This window comes from Salvelinus sp. IW2-2015, linkage group LG23 (assembly GCF_002910315.2).
Source record: "Salvelinus sp. IW2-2015 linkage group LG23, ASM291031v2, whole genome shotgun sequence".
NCBI lineage: Eukaryota > Metazoa > Chordata > Actinopteri > Salmoniformes > Salmonidae > Salvelinus > Salvelinus sp. IW2-2015.
Genome location: NC_036863.1, coordinates 14,558,546 through 14,580,099, shown reverse-complemented (window position 1 = coordinate 14,580,099; position 21,554 = coordinate 14,558,546). Strand labels below are relative to the sequence as shown.

General features: G+C 41.9%; 1 protein-coding gene across 1 annotated transcript in view; it reads left to right on the top strand.

Moving 5' to 3' along the window:
- The window catches only part of LOC111951019 (homeobox protein PKNOX2), a 130,317-nt gene that overhangs the window by 19,407 nt on the left and 89,356 nt on the right, over positions 1 to 21,554 (top strand). The window contains exon 2 of the mRNA XM_023968982.2: positions 1,815 to 1,902. The gene's annotated coding sequence lies outside the window, so the exon portion shown is untranslated. The remainder of the gene's footprint in view (positions 1 to 1,814; positions 1,903 to 21,554) is intronic.

Genomic DNA, 21,554 nt, shown 5'->3' with positions numbered 1-21,554 from the left:
GCTGTAGCGCGTGCTATGGGTGGGTGTTGTTATCGTGACCAGTGCGCTGAGATAAGGCGGAGCTTTACCTAGCATAGACTTATAGATGAGCTGGAGCCAGTGGGTCTGGCGATGAATATGTAGCGAGGGCCAGCCGACTAGAGCATACAGGTCGCAGTGGTGAGTGGTATATGGGGCTTTGGTAACAAAACGGATGGCACTGTGATAGACTGCATCCAGTTTGCTGAGTAGAGTGTTGGAAGCTATTTTGTAGATGACATCGCCGAAGTCGAGGATCGGTAGGATAGTCAGTTTTACTAGGGTAAGTTTGGTGGCGTGAGTGAAGGAGGCTTACCTAGGTGTCTGGCTAGACTGTAAACTCTCCTTCCAGACTCATATTAAGCATCTCCAATCCAAAATCAAATCTAGAATTGGCTTCCTATTTCGCAGCAAAGCCTCCTTCACTCACACTGCCAAACATACCCTCGTAAAACTGTCTATCCTACCGATCCTCGACTTCGGCGATGTCATTTACAAAATAGCCTCCAACACTCTACTCAGCAAATTGGATGCAGTCTATCACAGTGCCATCCGTTTTGTCACCAAAGCCCCATATACCACCCACCACTGCAACCTGTATGCTCTCGTCGGCTGGCCCTTGCTACATATTCGTCACCAGACCCACTGGCTCAAGGTCTATAAGTCTTTGCTAGGTAAAGCTCTGCATTATCTCATCTTACTGGTCACCATAGCAACACCCACCCGTAGCACGCGCTCCAGCAGGTATATCTCACTCATCATTCCCAAAGCCTACACCTGCTTTGGCCGCCTTTCCTTCCAGTTCTCTGCTGCCAATGACTGGAACGAATTGCAAAAATCGCTGAAGTTGGAGACTTTTATCTCCCTCACTAACTTTAAGCATCAGCTGTCTGAGCAGCTCACCAATTTCTGCAGCTGTACACAGCCCATCTGTAAATAGCCAATCCAACATCCCCATATTGTTTTTATTTACTTTTTTTGCTCTTTTGCACACCCGTATTTCTACTTGCACATCATCATCTGCACATCTATCACTCCAGTGTTAATTTGCTAAATTGTAATTACTTCGCTGCTGTGGCCTATTTATTGCCTTACCTCCTTACTCCATTTGCACACACTGTACATTGATTTTTCTATTGTTATTGACTGTACTTTGTTTATCCCATGTGTAGCTCTGTGTTGTTGTTTTTTGTCGCACTGCTTTGCTTTGCTTTATCTTGGCCAGGTCGCAGTTGTAAATGAGAACTTGTTCTCAACTGGCCTACCTGGTTAAATAAAGGTGAAATAAAAGTAAATAAAAATAAATACAGGTCTTGGTAAACGTAGGCCGTTCAGAGCTCCGGTGTTAGCAGGTAGCTGCTGGAGTCGCTAGCCTACTGGGAGGACCACCACACTCCCACTGACAGGAGACACGACTAGCCGGTCAAACGAAAGATCATGTGCCCAACCCTAAATTAATGATTGAACTTAAATATGTTACATGTGCACATTAACTGACTGCAATGCACCATAACTCCTTGAAACTTGAGCCTATGGAAGTACTAGGCACAAAGCAGTTTATCTCACAGATACAAAGGGTTCTTGCAGCCAAGAAATTCTATATTCAACATATTTACACACATAATATGAGGGTATTTTCATGACAATACTGTAAAGATAAGAAATATCCCTGGACCACTATCATTGCAAAATTACAATTAAATGCTTTGCTTACTCATGTGTACAGTATGTGGGATATATGTTAAAAAGTGGCTTTATACATGTGTACCCACACAACAATATTTCCTGTTTTGTAGACTTTGTGTGGAGGACCGGACACTAAGGCGTGGAAGAGCAGACAACGACAACATTGACTACTGCTTTGTTGCAGAGGGCAAACTAACTGTAAGTTTTTCCATCACCTTTTCACAGTCCTGAAATAGGGAAGTAATGGCTCGGACACACCAATAATGTTTACCTGCCAAGAGTACTTAGGACCTCTGAACAGAGTGCCAGATGTAATTTGCGAACCGATTGCAAACCAATTTTACATGTACACTGAACAAAAATGTAAAAGCAACATGTAAAGTGTTGGTCCCATGTTTCATGAGCTGGAATAAAAAATGCCAGAAATGTTCCATACGCACAAAAAGCTTATTTCTCTAAAATGTTTAGCACAAATGTGTTTACATCCTGGTTAGTGAGCATTTCTCATTTGCGAAGATAATCCATCCACCTGACAGGTGTGGCATATCAAGAAGTTGATTAAACAGCATGATCATTACAGAGGTGCAACTTGTGCTGGGGACAATAAATGGCCACTCTAAAATGTGAAGTTTTGTCACATAACACAATGCTACAGATGTCTCAAGTTTTGAGGGAGCGTGCAATTGGCATGCGGACTGCAGGAATATCCACCAAACCTGTTGCCAGATAATTGAATGTTCATTTCTCTACCATAAGCCGCCTCCAATGTTGTTTTAGAGACGATAGGTTTGTGTGGGCGAGCGGTTTGCTGATGTCAACGTTGTGAACAGAGTGCACCATGGTGGCGGCGGGCTTATGGTATGGGCATGAATAGGCCTCGGACAATTGCATTTTATCAATGGCAATTTGAATGCACAGAGATACCGTAAAGAGGTCCTGAGGCCCATTGTCGTGCCATTCATCCGCCTCCATCACCTCATGTTTCAGCATGATAATGCACAGCCCCATGTCACAAGGATCTGTACACAATTTCTGGAAGCTAAAAATGTCCCAGTTCTTCCACGGCCTGCATACTCACCAGACATGTCACTCTTTGAGCATATTTGGGATGCTCTGCATCGACATGTATGACACCGTGTTCCAGTTCCCGCCAATATCCACCAACTTTGCACAGCCTCTGAAGAGGAGTGGGACAACATTCCACAGGCCACAATCAACAGCCTGATCAACTATGCGAAGGAGATGTGTCGCGCTGCATGAGGCAAATGGTGGTCACACCAGATACTGACTGGTTTTCTGATCCACGTCCCTAATGTTAAGGTATCTATGACCAACAGATGCATATCTGTATTCCCAGTCATGTGAAATCCATAGATTAGGGCCTAATGAATTCATTTAAATTGATTGATTTCCTTATATGAACTGTAACTCAGTAACAGCTTCGAAATTGTTTTGTTGCATGATGCGTTTATTTTTGTTCAGTATAGAATCTCATGAAAATGTCGGTAGAAAAATGGGAGATCCACATTAGGTGCAATGTGTGTGACCCTTAAATCTTGAAGTCTTCTTCGTTAAAGTTGATGTTTACATACTGTATGTTTGTTTACAGCACTATTAGAGAAGAGGTTTATGTAGCAGGGCCTAAGTGTAGTGTGTAGGCATGTGTTGTATATGCATGACTAACATCTGTTATATCTGTCGAACTGCCTCTTCCGATCCAACTGCAAGTGTTTTTATCTTCCATGATAAAGGCTAAGACTAAGAGCACACGATTAATTGTAACTCCTACCTTAAACAAACTGCCATGCAAGAGTAGTTCAATCTCTTTGATTTACTCAACTCCTTCGTGGTTCGGTTGAGGTAGCACAACATCAATCATTTAAGGCCTCTTCCTAATTACGCCGGCTAAATTGTATTTCCAAATTGGACTTTTTAAGTTGTCTTTACTTCTCACAGGGAGTTCATTTCCCAAAGTTTGGATGCTGCCTTTTCCCATCTTGTTTTTAATAGCAGTTAGATTCACTCTAAAAACACTATTTATGTCTTTAATGGCTGAGCGGGCCAGGATGGAATTGACTGGAGTTGACGAGTTCTAAGAGAAGCTGTGGGGGGAGTTCGAGACGAGGGCTTTACCGTGACAATATAATGACAGGCAGCAGTGAGGTGAACTCATTTTTTATCAAGGGGGGAATAGGATGAGAAGGGAGGGTGGAGGGCAGAAAGAGAGGGAAGTCTCTTTAATTGAGTGTGAAAGCAGCTGGGTATTCCGAGACATTTCCCGCCACAGCAGTGGTGCATTGGTGCTGCCCGTTTCCATATCATCCCAGCCCTAATCGCTCCCAGCCCCTGCTTCCTCTCTCCCGCCTCTCCTCTCCCGCCTGGATCCTTCGGAGCCCTGCCGAGGATTGTCTTGCACTTGATTTTGTTAGACCTAACAAGATTTTGCTAATTAAATCTCCTCATGGCTGGAGTCACCATCTCGCCTGTCGTACAGAGCGATTGTTTGTATAGATCTTTTTAGACAAATAAACATTTTCATTCCGAAGGAAGGGGGAGAGGAGAGGAGGGGGGTGTTGACGGAATGAGGCCTGTGTTGCTCTTTCCGCTCCTCCTATTTTGCGCCAAGCTGCTTGACTGCATTTCTGATAGTCCTTATAGGCTTTTACCTAGGATTCTGTGTGAGGGAAGAGGCAGCCATCCGCACCAGGTACCACTGTCTCTCCTCAGTGGAATGGCAGCCATGAGATGATAGCACAGATAGAACAATGAGCCAGATGTTTCACAGGATGTGTACATCTGAAGCATCCGGTTGGCATTTCCACTCCCCACCAAATGGCAATGAGAAGAAGCCCAGTGGTCGGTAGTGGGAGGAGATGGAGCGAGATGGATTTTGGGCGACATTCTGCACATTTTCTCTGTTCCCAAAACTATACTGAACAAAAATATAAATGCAACATCAAATCAAATCAAATTTCATTTGTCACATGTGCCGAATACAACAGGTGTAGACCTTCCCGTGAAATGCTTACTTACAAGCCCTTACAATGCAGTTCAAGAAATAGAGTTAAGAAAATATTTACTAAATAAACTAAAGTAAAAGTTAAATAAAAAGTAACACAATAAAATAACAATAACGAGGCTATATACAGGGGGTACCGGTACCGAGTCAATGTGCAGGGGTACATGTTAGTCATAAAAGATTCAAAGATTAAAAGATTTTACTGAGTTACAGTTCATATGAGGAAATCAGTCAATTGAAATACATTTATTAGGCTTTAATCTATGGATTTCACATGACTGGGAATACAGATATGCATCTGTTGGTCACAGATACCTTTAAAAAAATGGGCCTCACATTGGGCCTCAGGATCTCATCATGGTTTATTTGTGCATTCAATTTGCCTTAAATAAAATGCAATTGTGTTCGTTGTCATTAGCTTATGCCTGCCCCTACCATAACCCCACCGCCACCATTGGGCACTCTGTTCACAACGGTGACATCAGCAAGCCGCTCACCCACACGACGCCATACATATGGTCTGCGGTTGGGAGGCTGGATGTACTGCGAAATTCTCTAAAACGACGTTGGAAGCTACTTATGGTAGAAAAAAATGAACATTCAATTATCTGGCAACAGCTCTGGTGGACATTCCTGCAGTCAGCATGCCAATTGCACGCTCCCTCAAAACTGTGCACAACATTTTAGAGAAATAAGGTTTTTGTGCGTAGGGAACATTTCAGTTCATGAAACATAGGACCAACAGTTCTCATGTTGCGTTTATATTTTTGTTCAGTATAGAATCTGTTACGAACAGAGTGGACTACATTTTGTAGACTTTACCCGTTACCAAAAGTTTTAAAAATGACATTGTTTAGAATGAGTGCAAGGGGCGAAATTAGTTATTGCACACGTGCACTTCACAAAGTAGGCGTTCCCTAACAGAAATATGCAAATACATACTAGAACACACCAATAGGATCTCGCTAGCTCGTGCTTGGCTCTGCCCACCTCCTTGCTTGTTCTGCCCACTATGATTAATTTGCTCCCCTTGGAAATGACAGGCTGTGGTCTATCTTGGGTTAGTTATAAAAAATATTTGATGATAGTCTCTTATGAACCCTGTCAATGGCTTTCTAGCTCTTTCCATTCCTTCACATCATCGTGTTATTTTTATTTTATTGATAAATGGGCATGCAGCTTTACTATCCTGATAAACACAGCCGTTCACCCAATCCACTCCGGTCTTTATGGATTAATAGAAAACCTTTTGACATTGATATATGCTTTCATAGTGCACATATAGTATGACCAATTCTAAGATGGATAGATGCATACGAATACATATATTGTCTTCCTCTCCTGTAGTTCCCTTTGTTGTCATTCCTAACAAGGAAACAGCCTGTAAAACTACATGCAATAAAAAGAGGTTTCAGTAACCAAAATGTCCCTATCAGTCCCAGTGTATATCTCAAGAAGTCTCCCTGCATTGTATAGCACTGTGTTGTAGTGTTCTAGGGGAAGTGTCACCGGGTGGGCCCAGGTCTAAACATAGGCGATGCCTGGAAGGGGCCTTGAGAGCATTGTTGACAGCAGCCATTTGTCCTGCTATTGTGGATTCCCCCCCAGGAGACTCTCCCCGACTATTGTGGGAGCAGACCTCCTGTTTCCCGCTTAGGCCTTGCACACCCAGTGCCAGGCCTCGCAGTCTCTCTAGCCAAAGGCTCCTTTGTAACCCCCTTCCACCTCCTACCTCCAGTCTCCTCTTCCCCTCCATGCCTGCATCACCCTAACTCGCTCTTTGGTTCGGTTCTATCCAGACCTCTGCCACCTCTGTCGCCATTGTGGGTGGTGTGGGCAGGCTGCCCGGTCCTGGCAGAGGTGCCCCCTGGTGAAGGCCTGTGCTTGGTGATCAGGTTTCTTCCACCTGTCGCTCAGCTTAGGGAGGGAGGGGATGGAGGGAGGGAGGGAGCCAGGGGAGATGCCCAGGCATCTGGCACCAAGCGGGGCTTGCCATGTGCCAAAAGTACTGGATCCAATGTTCTGGACCTTTCATTTAATCTCATTTAATTTCATTTCTCCACTGTGAAGTTCTTTATCAAGGAGGACAAAATAAATGGTGGTAGGGAATTGTATTGTTAGCATTTGTGTTAGCATGTGGCTAATAACTAGCATCTCAAAGCTAGAGGTTAGTTACAGCTAATGTTGCATTGTTGGAATAAAAGCTATGTGTTTAATGTTTTGATATGTCAATACAAGTGTTTAAGGAATGCCATTACGACTCCGATGAGTACCTTGTGTACAGTTTCCTGCTCACAAAATTGTATCTAGCATATGAAGTATCTAGCACATGCATAGCAAGGTTAGCATAGCACAGTACCGGTACCCCTGTATATAGCCTCACTACTGTTATTTTACTGTTGCTCTTCATTGATTTGTTACTTTTATTTTATTTTTTTCACTTATCTATTTTTTACTTAACACTTAGTTTTCTAACTGCATTGTTGGTTTAGGGTTTGTAAGTAAACATTTCACTGTAAGGTCTGCACCTGTTGTAATCGACGCATGTGACAAATACAATTTGATTTGAATTTAGAGGGAAGCCATTAAACAGATAACATCTAAATGCTCACTCTCAGGTGAGTCAACTAAGCTTATTTTAGATTGAAGCACCTGACACCTCCCACTGTCTTTACAGACAATTAAATAGTGTACGTTACCATTTCCAATCCCACAAGGAAATCCAATGTAAACCCTCGAGAAAGTCATTTAGCCTGCACTGCCTCCATACATACCAAGCCATATTAGTGGATAATCTGTGAAACTGTAAGCCTAGGGTGCCGCCTAGGCTAAGGGCATTTTCCAAATGTATTAAACGATTTAGCTGTCATTTCGATAATGGAACGAAAAACGGAAAAAGGTAACAAATTGGAGTACGCCTGTAAATATAGTTGGGCAATCTCAAGTTAACCTGTATGCCTTTTATCATAACTGTTAGCACACTAGCTACCCTGCTATCTCCCATCCCATATTTCTTGCCATCTCAACCTCAACCATCATCCCCCTGTGAAACCCTTACATCTCCTCACCCTGCTAGCTACCCAACCCTGCTCTTGTTACCCCACCTACCCAGCAACCCTAATTCTAATTATGTTGATTTAACTTAGCCACAGCCCCCTCCTCCATCCATACCTCCATCTGAATGGAAGCTTATTAGTTAGATTTTTTTTATTATTCCCCATTTCTTGGGGTCCCTGTCGGCATTTCCAATTACTCTCACCGCGCGGCTGTAATTGCCTCCATGCTAATGGCCGCCAGACAATCGTGCTAAATGAGGTGAGGCTGAGAGGCTGCGAGCCCGACTTCATTAAGAGCTAATGGGATTTTATTGGGGGGACTGAAGACCCAGCTCATCATAAAGGGACGATGGAAGGAAAACAAAACAGATGGAGAGGAAGAGCCGAAAGACTCTGCGATGTAGCTCCCTGCGTAGGCAGCAAAACACTACAACTATATCCTCACCACACCATCAACCCCCCACCCCATCCCTGTAAAACATTATAGCGTTATTGAAAGGCCTGGAGGGTGGAAGGTTTTATAGAAAGTCTGTGGGCTTCCACTTGTGTCATTGTATTTCAATTATAGTTAAAATTCAGTTTTTTTCAGAATGTTTATTTGTCTTTGTTAAAAAGTATTCTAGCCTGTAATTATGTAGCACTTACCACAGAAAAAACATTATTTCACTTGCAATCTTCTCTCTCGGATTTTAAGCAGATCAATACCGAGTCAAGTTGGTAATATCACAGTTTATTTTTTCATCACCTATATGTACAATAGATACTGACACTAACTAATTCAGTATATTAACTCATAAAAAAAAAATAGTACTGGTGACACTTCCAGACAGACAATGCCCTGGTTTTAACCCAGTTGAGGCATCCAACGTGCTGCACTGAGATTGAGTTAGCATTCATGCATCTGTGCAATTGTGGATATGGCAGTGTTTGATGCACTCTGAAACAAGGAAAGTACTCAACTCAAAAAGAGGGCACACAAAGTGCTACAAAAATAGCTTTAACAGCAGCAACGTTTGGTTTTGTACATATTGTTAAAATACTTTTGCATGTGTTCGGTTTATGTATTTTATAGGGGAAAGAGATATGATAACTCCTTCAATGTGCAGATGATATCTATGGAATGGAGATGAGTGAGATAGCCAATCACTGCCGATAGGCAGCAATGTGATGCATCTCGTGTTAAGATGTTTTCCAACCCAGACATGTACAGTATGTATGTATTTGGTACAGATGCCCATGAAATGGATATGAATATTCCCTCGTCTGTCATCAGTCTGCCCTTGGTATGCATGTGAAGTTGGTCCACCATTTTGGAGAACCCCTATAGGAATTGCTAAATTGTGAAGATTGCGGTAGTGGATCAGTTGCCCATACTTTAATCCTCTGCGCCATCTTAATTCTGCTACGGTTGGCCTGCTGTGGGATTCAGCTCAATGGGCCTTTTGGCTCCTCTGTAAGAGGGTCCTGCCAAAATCTATTACACGGTGAATAAAGCTAAGTGTTCACCTGCAGGAGCATTTAGACCCAGTGTGTAATGGATACTGTAAAGTGAACATCAGCTACTAATCTGACTTTGCTCCATTCTGTCGCCATTCAAATATCTTGGCTACTCAGTCCATTCACAGGAAATGAGAAGTCGTGATTTGCCCAAAATACACGACTATTTGGGATCAAAAACGACATGTTTCTAACTGACTGACTTGTCCTAAGCAAAGTCTCTCAAAAGACAATCGAACGATTCAAAGTTTCCTGGCCTCCTGAAAAACTTCCAGTCCAACTTTACTCTGTTGCTTTTCTTCCACATATTCCTTGTCTTCATCCACACAAGACAGTGTACTCAGTGTGTGTCCCCAGTGTTTGTTTTGGGTGGTTGTAGGCCTGTGCCGGGTCCTGCAGCCGATTTAGCCCTGGTCCTGGTAGTAACAGCTGTTCTCCAGCTGCCAGTAGCTCCTGCTGGGAGTAAAACAGGCCCAAACCTCTAGGGTCAGAGCTGTGGTATGGCGGTCTCCACGGCAACTGGCGGAGGATCTAGAGCCCTGAGAAAAATCCTGCTACTGAGATGAGAGAAGCGCTATGGCTCGCCTCTGAGCACAGCACAGGGCAATGCGGGCGCTCACGAGCGGGGAGACAGGGAGAGAGAGAGAGAAGTGGATAGGAGGGAGTGAGGGATGGGGAGAGGAGGGAGAGAGAGAGAGAGAGAGAGAAGTGGATAGGAGGAGTGAGGGATGGGGAGGGAGGAGAGAGGGAGAGAGGGAGGGAGATAAAGAGGATAAGGAGAGGCGGGTGGGCGGGAGGGAGTGAGAGAGAGGCTTGGTTTTAGCCCTGACAAAACAGCAGTTGTCATGTTAACCCAACCCCCTCCTCCTTCTCCCCTTCCTTCTCTCTTTCAATCTCTCTTCAACCCTTCACCTAGCTCAGTTATTCCCCACAGGGAGTAAGGCTATGGTGGGAGCCTGATCTTCCGCCTCCAGAACTCAGAGGCAGCGTTCGAATGACTGAAACACTATATGTAAGACTTAAAAAATGTCCCTGGGTGCCGTCTTGTATTCAACAGGCCAACCAGTGATGATTAGAACAAAAAATCCCTATCCCTTTGCCAAAATGTTGAGTATTTTTGTTATATTACACCAGCACTGAGCAAGCTATATTCTATGAAAATAAATGCTATTTTATGATACGTGGTAATTCAATAAACTCTGTCTTTTCATGCAAAGTAAGGTTATTTCATTTGATTTCTGCTGGTTCAGATAAGTTTGTTGCTCTAACTTCAGTAATGAGGTTATGCCTACACTGTTAGTCTCAAACTGCAGACCACATCAAAGCTATTTACACTGTAGTAGGCAATGGCTATCAACTTGTTAATTTTTATATATTTCTGTGTTCACACAAAAACATAAGAATAAAGCTTTCACCCACCATCCTTATGTACAAACGACATCTCCAAGATTCAAATCAGACAGGAGACAATAGAAACAGTAACAGAAAGAGTAACAGGTGTTAGCGAAGATGCAGTGCCACTTGAACCACTGTATCTGCTGATCAAGGTTTCGCTTTAAGTGGAAGGAGAAATGCTTGGCATCCTTTGTGGACCTTCTGATGATAATACATGTAAATCAGTTTAAGCCAAAAGGAAATTGAGAATCAAACCATCTATTGTTATGGTACATGAAACATTTTCAGGACATTATTGTTCTGTTCTACATGTAGAGTCCACCAAGCTTCACCTGTAGCTCGACATGTAAGACACACAAACAACACTTGACTTAGAGGGAGGGGAAAATAATGCTTGTTATTTCCCTCGTCAACACTTTTTGCCCAAACAGTGACAGAAACACAGAACGAATGGCGGGGTTGCACTGTCGGTTTCTATGGTAACAGGCTCCCTGTGAAAAGGTCACCGTCAGAGGCAGCCTCAGAAAGGTACGAGGATTATGGGGGATTTGGAGGGGGAATAAAATCAGTTTAAAAATAATATATAAATACATTTCTTCTTTAGAATATGTGAACGATGATAGAAACATTTGATTTGAATAGTGCAATTACATGGCTCCAAACGACAAGGGCCTCTCTTTTTTCTTATGATTTCTTTATTTTCTTATGATGTCAGAATTGAAAAGGGAGTGTGGTCGGCAGTCGACTGCCAACCAAGCTTTGTGCTCGCAGCTGATAGGTACCTGCCTTGCCCCCTCAATCACTGGCGGCTCCTTCCGTTCCCGTCCCTCTCAAGTCATTTAATTAAGTCAGTCTCGCTGGTATGGCTGGCAAAGATAATTGGAGTGGGTTTTGGATGCCATTTACTCTAAATGTCGGCTGTTTCTTTCCTTTCTTCTCGGTATGCCTTGGTCTGTCTCAGTCTACCTTTCTCCCCTCATCTTATGGCATGGAGGCTGATGGAGCCACCTAGCTCCCCTTCTCTCTTCTATGTCTCTTTCGCTTCCATCTTATATTCAAATGTGAAATATGGATTAACCTTGTCTGTGTGGTGCGTGGCACACCGCAGAGAAGTTCCTGTGAATTGCACATTTGGGCCGATGCTGCAATTTATTTTAAATGGCAAATCAGGCGAGGGCAAATTATTCCTCTTTGAAAAAAGTACAAATTTCTCACTGTCAAGAATAGTGAAAACTTATAGGGAAGACATTTTACAATAGCTTAAGAATCACTGATGATGCTTTATGATAGTGTCAGTGATGTAGGCACTGCTTTGATGATCTCAAAGTGAATCAATTGTATGTTGATTCTCAAAATATTTTCACATTGCTTCCATATGTAGAGATGGATCATTTATACAGTACCTGTCAAAAGTTTGGACACACCAATCATTCAACGTTTTTTCTTTATTTTTACTATTTTCTACATCGTAGAATAATATTGAAGACATCAAAACTATGAAATAACCCATATGTAGTAAACAAAAAAGTGTTAAACAAATCAAAATATATTTTATATTTGAGATTCGTTGAAGTAGCCACCCTTTGCCTTGATGACAGCTTTGCATACTCTTTGTTTAACACTTTCTTTTACATGATTCCATATGTGTTATTTCATAGTTTTGATGTCTTCAATATTATTCTACAATGTAGAAAATAGTCCAAATAAAGAAATCCCTGGAATGTGTAGGTGTGTCCAAACTATTTACTGGTACTGTATATATTGTATATAGACTTATTTTTCTACTGCATTATTGACTGTATGTTTGTTTTACTCCATGTGTAACTCTGTGTTGTTGTATGTGTCGAACTGCTTTAGTTTATCTTGGCCAGGTCGCAATTGTAAATGAGTACTTGTTCTCAACTTGCCTACCTGGTTAAATAAAGGTGAAATAAAAAATAAATAAATACAAATATTGTATGTGATGAATAATGACCCCGAAGTTCTAGTCAAGAGTAGGTGCAGTTGAACTCAGATTAAGACTCCAAAATATGGTTTTGCAACATTGTGAAGAACATCTAATCTCTTAATAATAATACTTTATTTCAAGTTCTTTGTGTTGTATTGTGTGCATGAGTGGTGAGAGAGCAGGAATGGAGCAATGAGTGATATGTGCAACACTGTAAAAGTGTTAACTATGTGCAATGTGCCCATGGGTGTTAACTGCATATTTTCTGTCATTTGCAGTGTTCACTTAATTGAGTGATAAATATAATAGTACATTTACATAACATGTATGTACCCTCAATGTATAATGTGGTGTATGCAGTGTATTGTACTTGAGTGTTTAGTGTGTGCAGTTTGTGGCATGCGCGGTGTGTGTAAGTGTTAAGTAGGCAAGGACTCCTCCTGGCGGGCCCCCTATCAATCACAAAGGGCCGGGCCTGTTGCTGAAAGGGGGCTGCAGTGGGCCACCCATCCAGCCTTGCCACTCGGGGGAGATCCAATGTCCTCAGAGCTCTAATGAACTCCACATGTCCTGTTGGCTGGGGCTGGGCCTGGGCTACAGGGAGAGAAGGAAAACTATGGAGCTATGGGCAGCAGTGGATAGAGTTCATTAGGCACCAAACTGAAGAAAATGGACCGAAACGGGGAGAAACTACCTGAACTTGGCCAATAAGAAACGCTTGTTTTTCGCTTTCCGTTGTAAAACTTTTTTGCTACGTTGTGCACAAATAAATAGGACCCTGGTGACGGCCTGGGAAAGGCCCTATTTCACCACCTTCCAAATGCTTCTAAAAGCCCAGAGGAGAGATAAGATTCCTAGGTTATACCCTGGACTAAGCCCATATATGTTTGAAACAGACAACCCCCGAGTCTCCATCACACAGGGTATTTAGACTGTAATTTCTGGCTGTGTGTGCTTATACCATTCCCACCTGCACCGCCAGCCACGGAGGCTAGGCTACACATGTAACCGGGATCACACGGCTCTGGCTTCGATGCAGACATACTAGCCTTGATGAGCATTTCGGGAAAGTAAATAGTCATGTGTTGCAGAGAAAGGAGGGAGTTTTGACTTTGCAGACTTGAAGGTAGTGGAAGGGGATGTTGGCAACATTTAATTTGGGACTCTCCTGTGGATTGGCTCACATACGTATTATCCTCGGCGGAGGCTGAGGCAGATGGAGGGACTTGTTGATGCACCTGCAGCAGCTCGCCAATTCAGTTTTGATCGTTGGCTCATGATAGCAGAGCATGGAGCTCTGTGGGAATTTTGAAACATTTATTTTAAAACAACATTGGTAATACTGACTCCTCATCCTCTCTGTTCTCTCTGGTGTTGGGTGCTGTCCTCTCTTTTTTTATCTCCTGACTACTTTCTCTACATCTCTTACCCTCGCTCTCTTTCTTTATCTACTACTCTTTTCCTCTCCCACTACCTTTCTCTCTCTATCTCGCTCCCCCTCTATCTCCCACACATGCTCCCCTCCGCTCCCTGTGGCATTTGAGAGAGGAAATTTAATATTGGATTGTTTGGTGTTTCCAAGGATTCCATTCGGCTGGGCTCCTGCCCCGACACAAAGACAAACATCAGCTGTCGTTGCCAAGAGCAGCAAACACCAGCATCTCCCTCATTAGTGGCCCCTCTCATTTCAGAGCCCTATTGCTTGGTTTGTGTTCGAGACGTCTCTCCCGGCTCTCCATATGCCCCTGCCACTCCACATTACTGTATACCCACTACAATCGTTTCTAATAATGGTCACAAAGTATTTTTTTTTAGGGTATCAGCAAGTTAAATTGTAATTACAAGGCCATTGGGAACGGTTTGGGACAGTTATCAGATTTCCATTTTATGGGAAAAATACATCTGGATTAAGAGATAAAATTAGGGAAGCGGTTCATTTTAGCAGGGGATGAAACTGGAGATATGGATAATAGTCGTTCACTTTCCAATAATTCTGAAGGGAGCATCTATGAACTGGTTTTCAATTAGCTAGCATATTCCGTAGCCTAGCTACTGTATCTTTCAGACAGTTTTTAGACTGTGCACCAGTCCCCCCTTTAACTCAACCCATAATTGGTTACCCTTCGGTTTCCTCACAGGTCCAAACCCACATTGTAAAGGAACACCCTCATGAGGTGAAGGTCTTTCTTCCGACCACCTCTCCACATGTCATCCACCTTGCCCTGGTTCCTCCACATGCTATATTAGTATGACCGCCCTCTGCGGTTCATCCAGACTCTGACGAGGGGTCCTCATCCCAGGCTAAGTGCCTACCCCAACATCCCCTCCCTCCCGCCCCTCTCTACTCTCAAGCGTCATTTTTGAAATGGAAACCCCCTAAACCCCTCCCCACCTCCCTGAACCCTCTCTGCCAGGAATCTACTGACAATCACGGCTGCCCGTCCAACCCTTCTACCTTCTCTACACCCCCCCACCTGTTAATCCCCCCACTCATTAGCCCCCCTCCGTTCTCCTCAAATATTCCCCCTCGCCTGTCCTTTCCTTTGTAGGAGGGGGGATAGAGGGAGGGATAGAGGGATAGAGAGATGGAATCCTCTGCATACAGATGACTAGGTGCTCTAAACCCAATGAGTCCCACCGTCATACTGGCATGATTTAGGACTTCTAACCCCTTTTAAACATTGTCTGTTTGATCTACAGACTTCTGGGTTGTTCCACTGGGTCCGTCTATTCTATCCGTTGGTATCAGTCTGTGTGATTAACGGGGGCTGAGCTAGAGCACTGTCTTTTTTACAGAAACGTCTGTAAAGGCAGAATGGTTTGAGCTACAAACTATTAAAAGCTATCTATGAGACTCTCACCAACTATGAGACTCTCACCAACCTTGTAAACTCTTGATTTACCCTCGGTGTCAATGTTAGGTGATGTATAGCTAATATTCCCTCTAAAACCTTTTGAACTAAGGGCAGAGGACATGGAGTCATGCTCCCCTTAAGCCAGGGTCTTAAACATTGGGCCCGGGGTCCATTAGCAGCACACCAGCATTGTGCTGCTTTTCAACTGTAACACCCGTGTTACACTAATGTATACACGCCTATGTTATACTGGGGAAATTGTGTTTCCATAGCTAGGACTGACAGTGAGGACTTGTGAAGAACAGAATCAACAACCTCTGCAGAATCAAAACAGTTGCTTTGTGAGGTGTTAAAACCTGTTAAATGTTAAAAGTCAAAATGTAGATTTTTGCCTAAATAGACATACCCAAAATCAGTGTTTTATCATGAGAGGGCCATAAACAAAACCTAGTAATGCTTATACTGCCAGAAAGATTAAAATCTCACCTTTCATTTATTTATTTTTAAAATAAATTGCTGAGGTGTAGTCACTTTTGAGGACACAAGCCCAAATACAAATATTTTAAAAACATGAAAATATGAACAGTCATATATAGATTTTTTTCCCTATTTAATTAACAAAACTGGGGGAATAGGACTTGAAATTATTTAAAAGCTTTCTAAATATAGTAATAATCAAATTATAAACAACCTTTTCACCTTTCTTATAACTGTAAAATAAATATGATCATTCTTAGTGACAGTACAAAATTGGCATCATTTCATATAATTGATGACAGAGTCTTTTTTTAGCCAGCATCTTCTGAGCGATGCATGCCTACTGACTCGTTACAACTTCAGCTTTAAGCACGAGGTGATTTCATCCCTCTGTGACCAAGAGAAATGGCTCTTGTTTCAGTTCTACAAAATTATTTTCTATTGTTTCTTGTTGACAGCTCTGAATCCATCGGAGAATATTTCAACGAGATGAAACTGGGTTTGCTGCATTCGCTAGAGTCTCCTCTTTTATAAACAGAGCTGCGAGGTTCACAGCCAAGGGAGTTCGATCCTGTCTTGATAGGCCAGAAAATGTGTCGTGTCGCTCCCTATGCAAATTAGGTGTCTGATTTTTTTCTCAAAGTTGCCGGGAGGTCACGTTCATCACACTTACATTGAACCTTTGTTATTCCTAATCAATATCAATGACCTTGCAGAAATGGAACGAGTCACATCTACTAGATTCTTCTGAGTTCTGAAATGTTATACTGGAAAGATCATATTGAATTTGTCTGTAGCAAGGAGATGAAATATGTTGGTATCATCAGAAAGATTAGTGGTTTGGTTCATCAGGCTTGCTTCCTAACTCTATACTATGGCTTAATTTACCCATATCTCACGTATTGTAATATTGTCTGGGCCAGTACATATGCCTCCTACCTACACAAATTACTCATCATAAAAAATACAAATATTACCTGGCTCCATCTGCACCTTTGTTTAAGAAACTCAATATCGTGTCTATTTACGACGTTAATGTAAGCCAATTATGCACTTTCATCTACAAATACTCATACCTCCCAGACAGTTTACCTAAACCCTTCAATGGATCCTTCCAGGTTAATTCTGAAATCCATCTATATAACACAAGACACTGTAATAACCTTCACCTTCTAAATTGCCGCACCAACATACAGTCCATTTTCTATCAGATACAGAGGTACCATACTCTAGAATTCTTATCTTCACATTGCCAAAACCTCATTATCCCTCAATAACTTCAAGCGAAGACTGGGGATCAGCCTGATGAGCCAAACTACCCAAAAATCCCCTCCATGTAGCCTAACTCTCACACACACATGCACACACACACTCATAATCAAACATGTTTTTTATTGTTTACTGAGTAAATCATGTTAAATTATAAATAATATGCTTTGTTTAACTGATTGAACCATCTTTTTTTATGTACTTATATTTGTGGTGTGGTTTTCATATAAGCTCTTTTGGCTCACTGTTAATTAATTTTGTTTGTTATCTATACTGTTTTCTTTCACTTCTTTTCTTTGGTGCGAATAAATAAAACCTAAAAAAACTATATCATTAGGGGAGAGCTGGGACAAAAGTAACACGGGCAAAAGTAACACCCCCATTTTCTCAGATAACACAGAAGCTAGAATGACGTAGTGAAGTCAGCACGTTCCTAATATGAAGGACGACCTCCCTACAAAAAAACTGCACAGTCTGACCATGTTTTGCCGAGTTATCAACAAAACGTGGTTTTGAGCGATTTGAGTAAGAAAAATATGACCCGGACGTGTTTTTCGGTTGTAGAGTTGTATTTAGTTGTTTAATGTTCCAAACATACATTATGTAATTTTCTTAATCCATCTAGTGACTAAATGACAGCATAAGTTTCAAGTGTCATGCTAGCTAGCTTATCTTGGGTTTTAGCCTGGGAGAAGTTACATGAGAGATGGGTGAGACGAAAGTAAAACAATGTAAACTCATGACCCGGAATAAAAATAAAAATATGTTTTAAGCACAGGCTAAAACATATAGTTCATATTGCTTTTATAATGTTAGCAAAATATCAACAAGTAGCTGAATGTTTGAAAATTATATATGACATCATTAGAATCATGCCTTAATCAATTGATTTAATGGATCAGCTTCTCACATACTAAGCTTTTATTGACAGGTTAGTGGTTAAACATATATATCTTCATGATTCTGGTGGTCAATTACCTTATGTCAAGCCATGGAAATGTGATAAGCATGATGAGTTTGTCATTTGTGAAGAGAATAACAACGTTTATTCTATCAAGACATAAGGAGCACGCATGACAAGAACAGTTGGAGCACACCTGATTGGTAGAGCTAAGCATGAACAGTCATTAAAAATGGTTAACAACATCTCCTACTACATTCCCATTAAAGTGAGATGAGCAAATGATGGTTAATATAGCTATTATGTGATCAATTTAGTCCGATTAATATTGTAAGTCAAAAATATTGTGGTTGTGGAACATTGCGATGTTGACGCATGGGTTATTTTCATAAATTACGAACCTACAGCATTAATTATTCAAATCGACACAAACATGAAATTATGGCTGATAGTACATTTGTTGAAAGTAATGAGCATTACAAACCAGAAACATGGAGATAAGACTGATATTGTGCACTTCTTGCCAGCTGTTACTTCCGTCCCAAGGCTGTGTTACTCCCGCCCTGCTGGTAGGTACACAAGTAATGTTGCGATAGTTCTGTTCTCTGTCTATTTAATTTCAACTCATTTACACTAGAAATTAAATTACAGTTGCTAATGTTAGAGGACATACAGTATATAAGTTGTTTGTCATAAAATATGGTGAATCTAGCTTTATCAATCTCTGAGTAATTAGGAAAAAAACGAAGTGTTACTTTCATCCTGGTTCTACCAACATCTTGACTAAATTCAACACTTTTATTGCCCCCCATACAAAAACTCCTCACGTTTAATAATTAATGATCTGCTTAACGTAGACAGGTTTTGGGTGGAGTAAACCCTCCTGATTCGCCTCTCAGGAGCAGGTCTGCCAGAACCATGGCCCAGTTAAACCCGGGTGCCGGCCCATGTAGATGGAAACAGAGAAGTCTGAGCCTTTTGGGTAAAACACCTGGGTAAATCCTCAGTGGAAATCATGTACAACAACCACAACCTAAAGTTTAACCGGAGTGACACAGACCTCACTCACTCACACCTCCACCGATAAGGAAGTATCCATTTTAAAAAGGCCTTGCAGATGCAATAGCAGATAAGCAACACAATGTTCCCATCGGCGTATCGCTGGTGAACATGAGAACGGAAGAAGAGAGGGCCGCGGAAACCATTAGACGACAGCAAACTCTTGAAGATTACTCTCCTCTCGCCAAGCTCAGGAGTTCCAATTTCAGGCACAATTTTCAGCCTTCAATATCCCAATTTTTATCAGCTTAAAGAGGAAATACAACTACTGTGTGTCAACCATGCGATACGCTGCTTGCTCTCATCTGCTCTGCCCTGCCCTGCGTTGGGCTAATAACATCAAGAGCCGGCTTAGCACAACGCACAGAATATACGTTTTGTGGTGTGTAGGAGGATGCAATGAAGGTCTCCAAATGGAAGTCCATCAAAATTTGACTGGATCTGAAAGTATTTGAGGGAGCAAGGGAGGGAGGAAAAAGCAATTGCCTACAAATACAAGGAAGAAGCCTTAGTGCTTTAGAGTTTCAAAACAGAAAGGGAAATAGGCTATACTGAATGTTTTCCAGTTCACCTGGAAAATAATGTCAATGCACAATGAACACCAATTAGATCAGTCTTTATTAGGCTGGCTAATGCATGAATTTATTTCGGTCTGACAGACAGAGCACAGGAAGTCTGATTGAAAATGGCAATCTTAAAAAAAAAAATCAGGCTATTTTGATTGGTGTCATCAACAGAGCTCTGGAATTACATTGTTCTCATACCGTAGTTCACCTGCTAGATACAGTATATCAATATTTTATGATATTCTCTCCATAAGCTTTGCCGCTGAAGAAACAAATACATATTTGACCTATCTGTCAAAAAACTGACAAACCTTTTTAAAGGTCCAGTGCAGCAATTTTTATCTAAATATCAAATCATTTCTGTGTAACAATTAAATACCTTACTGTGATCGTTTCAATAAAAAAATGGAATGGTCAAAAATAAACAAAAATAGCTTCTTAGCAAATGGCAATTTCTCAAGCAAGAATTTTGCTAGGACTGTCTGGGAGTGGTCTGAGTGGGGAGGGGAAAACTGAAAATGTGCAGTTATTAGCAGAGAGATTTGGAACAATTTTATTGGTCTATTTATTTGTTTATTTTGTAATAATATAATTGTACAGTATATAAAAAAAATATTTAAAATAGATTTGGGCCTACACCCCCAACTCCCCATTCCCTCCAGCCCAACGTCTCTGTCCAACAGAGTCTCTCCCTCAGGAGTATCTGTGCAGTGACCTCTGCTGAATTTATGTCTATAACAATGTCTATGAGTGGCCTTCACCAAGCCACAGCATCGAAACCATTCCAATTGAGGTGCGTGTGTTTGTCTGTCATGTTTTTGTGTATGTTTCTGTGTTTGCATTTGAGTATATTTTATTTTTTTACAGGGACGTTAATCAACTTTTCAGTAAAAGTGCGGGTTTTAGGCAGCCGGCTAATTTTCAACCGCAGTCCCTGGGAAAGTTATTAAAAACAATTACAATAACAAAATAGCAGTGAGCACATGCAGAGCAACATAGGACAAGCAACATGTAGCACGCAGAAAAGCGTGCAACGTGCAAAAAGCAACAAAACAAAAATACATAAAAACAACAAAGTGTTTCCACAACTCACAAGCTACAAACAACAGATAACATGGAAAACGGCAATACACAGCCAGGGATTATGTCTGTGTGAATGATAGTAGGATGAATGCTAAGTAAGGAGACAAGGAGAGGTTGAGGAGTATAGTTATGGATAGAGAGGAGGGTGGGAGGCGGGTAGAGGTGCTGGTTGAGGTGGCTCTACCTGCTGCTTGGCCAGGTTAATGAGGTGGATTGGGAGAAGAAGGCTGGGCCCTGTGATATGTGAGCCTCTTCCTAGCCTGGGGCCATGTGGCCAGAGGACCACTGTTGAGCCCACCCGCCTCGGGCTCTACGGTGTGGTGTATGTGTGTTTGTGTGTGTGTTACCCATCATTACCACCTGCCAAGGCCTTCCCTCTAACACGTTGAATACCCACCAAGGCCTCCCCTTCTCTTCCCTTTGCATTGCAAATCTACCCCTACGAATGAGCAGTGATTGGATACCCATATTCAGAATACCTCATTTATTTCTTCATCTGTGCTATTGCTATGACTCAGGACATTAAGATGCATGATATTTGGGCTAGGTGTGACCTCCGATGCAAATGTTATTCATTTCCGTCACCAGGAAACTCTATAACAGGATGGACAAAATGGGAAAAGGGGGGGATTTCAGTTTCTGAAATGGCAGCCCTTTGGCTCAAACAAATGTTGTGGTGGTTGCCTCGCAGAGTGGTTTTCTCCTTTATGATCCTGAATGCGCAG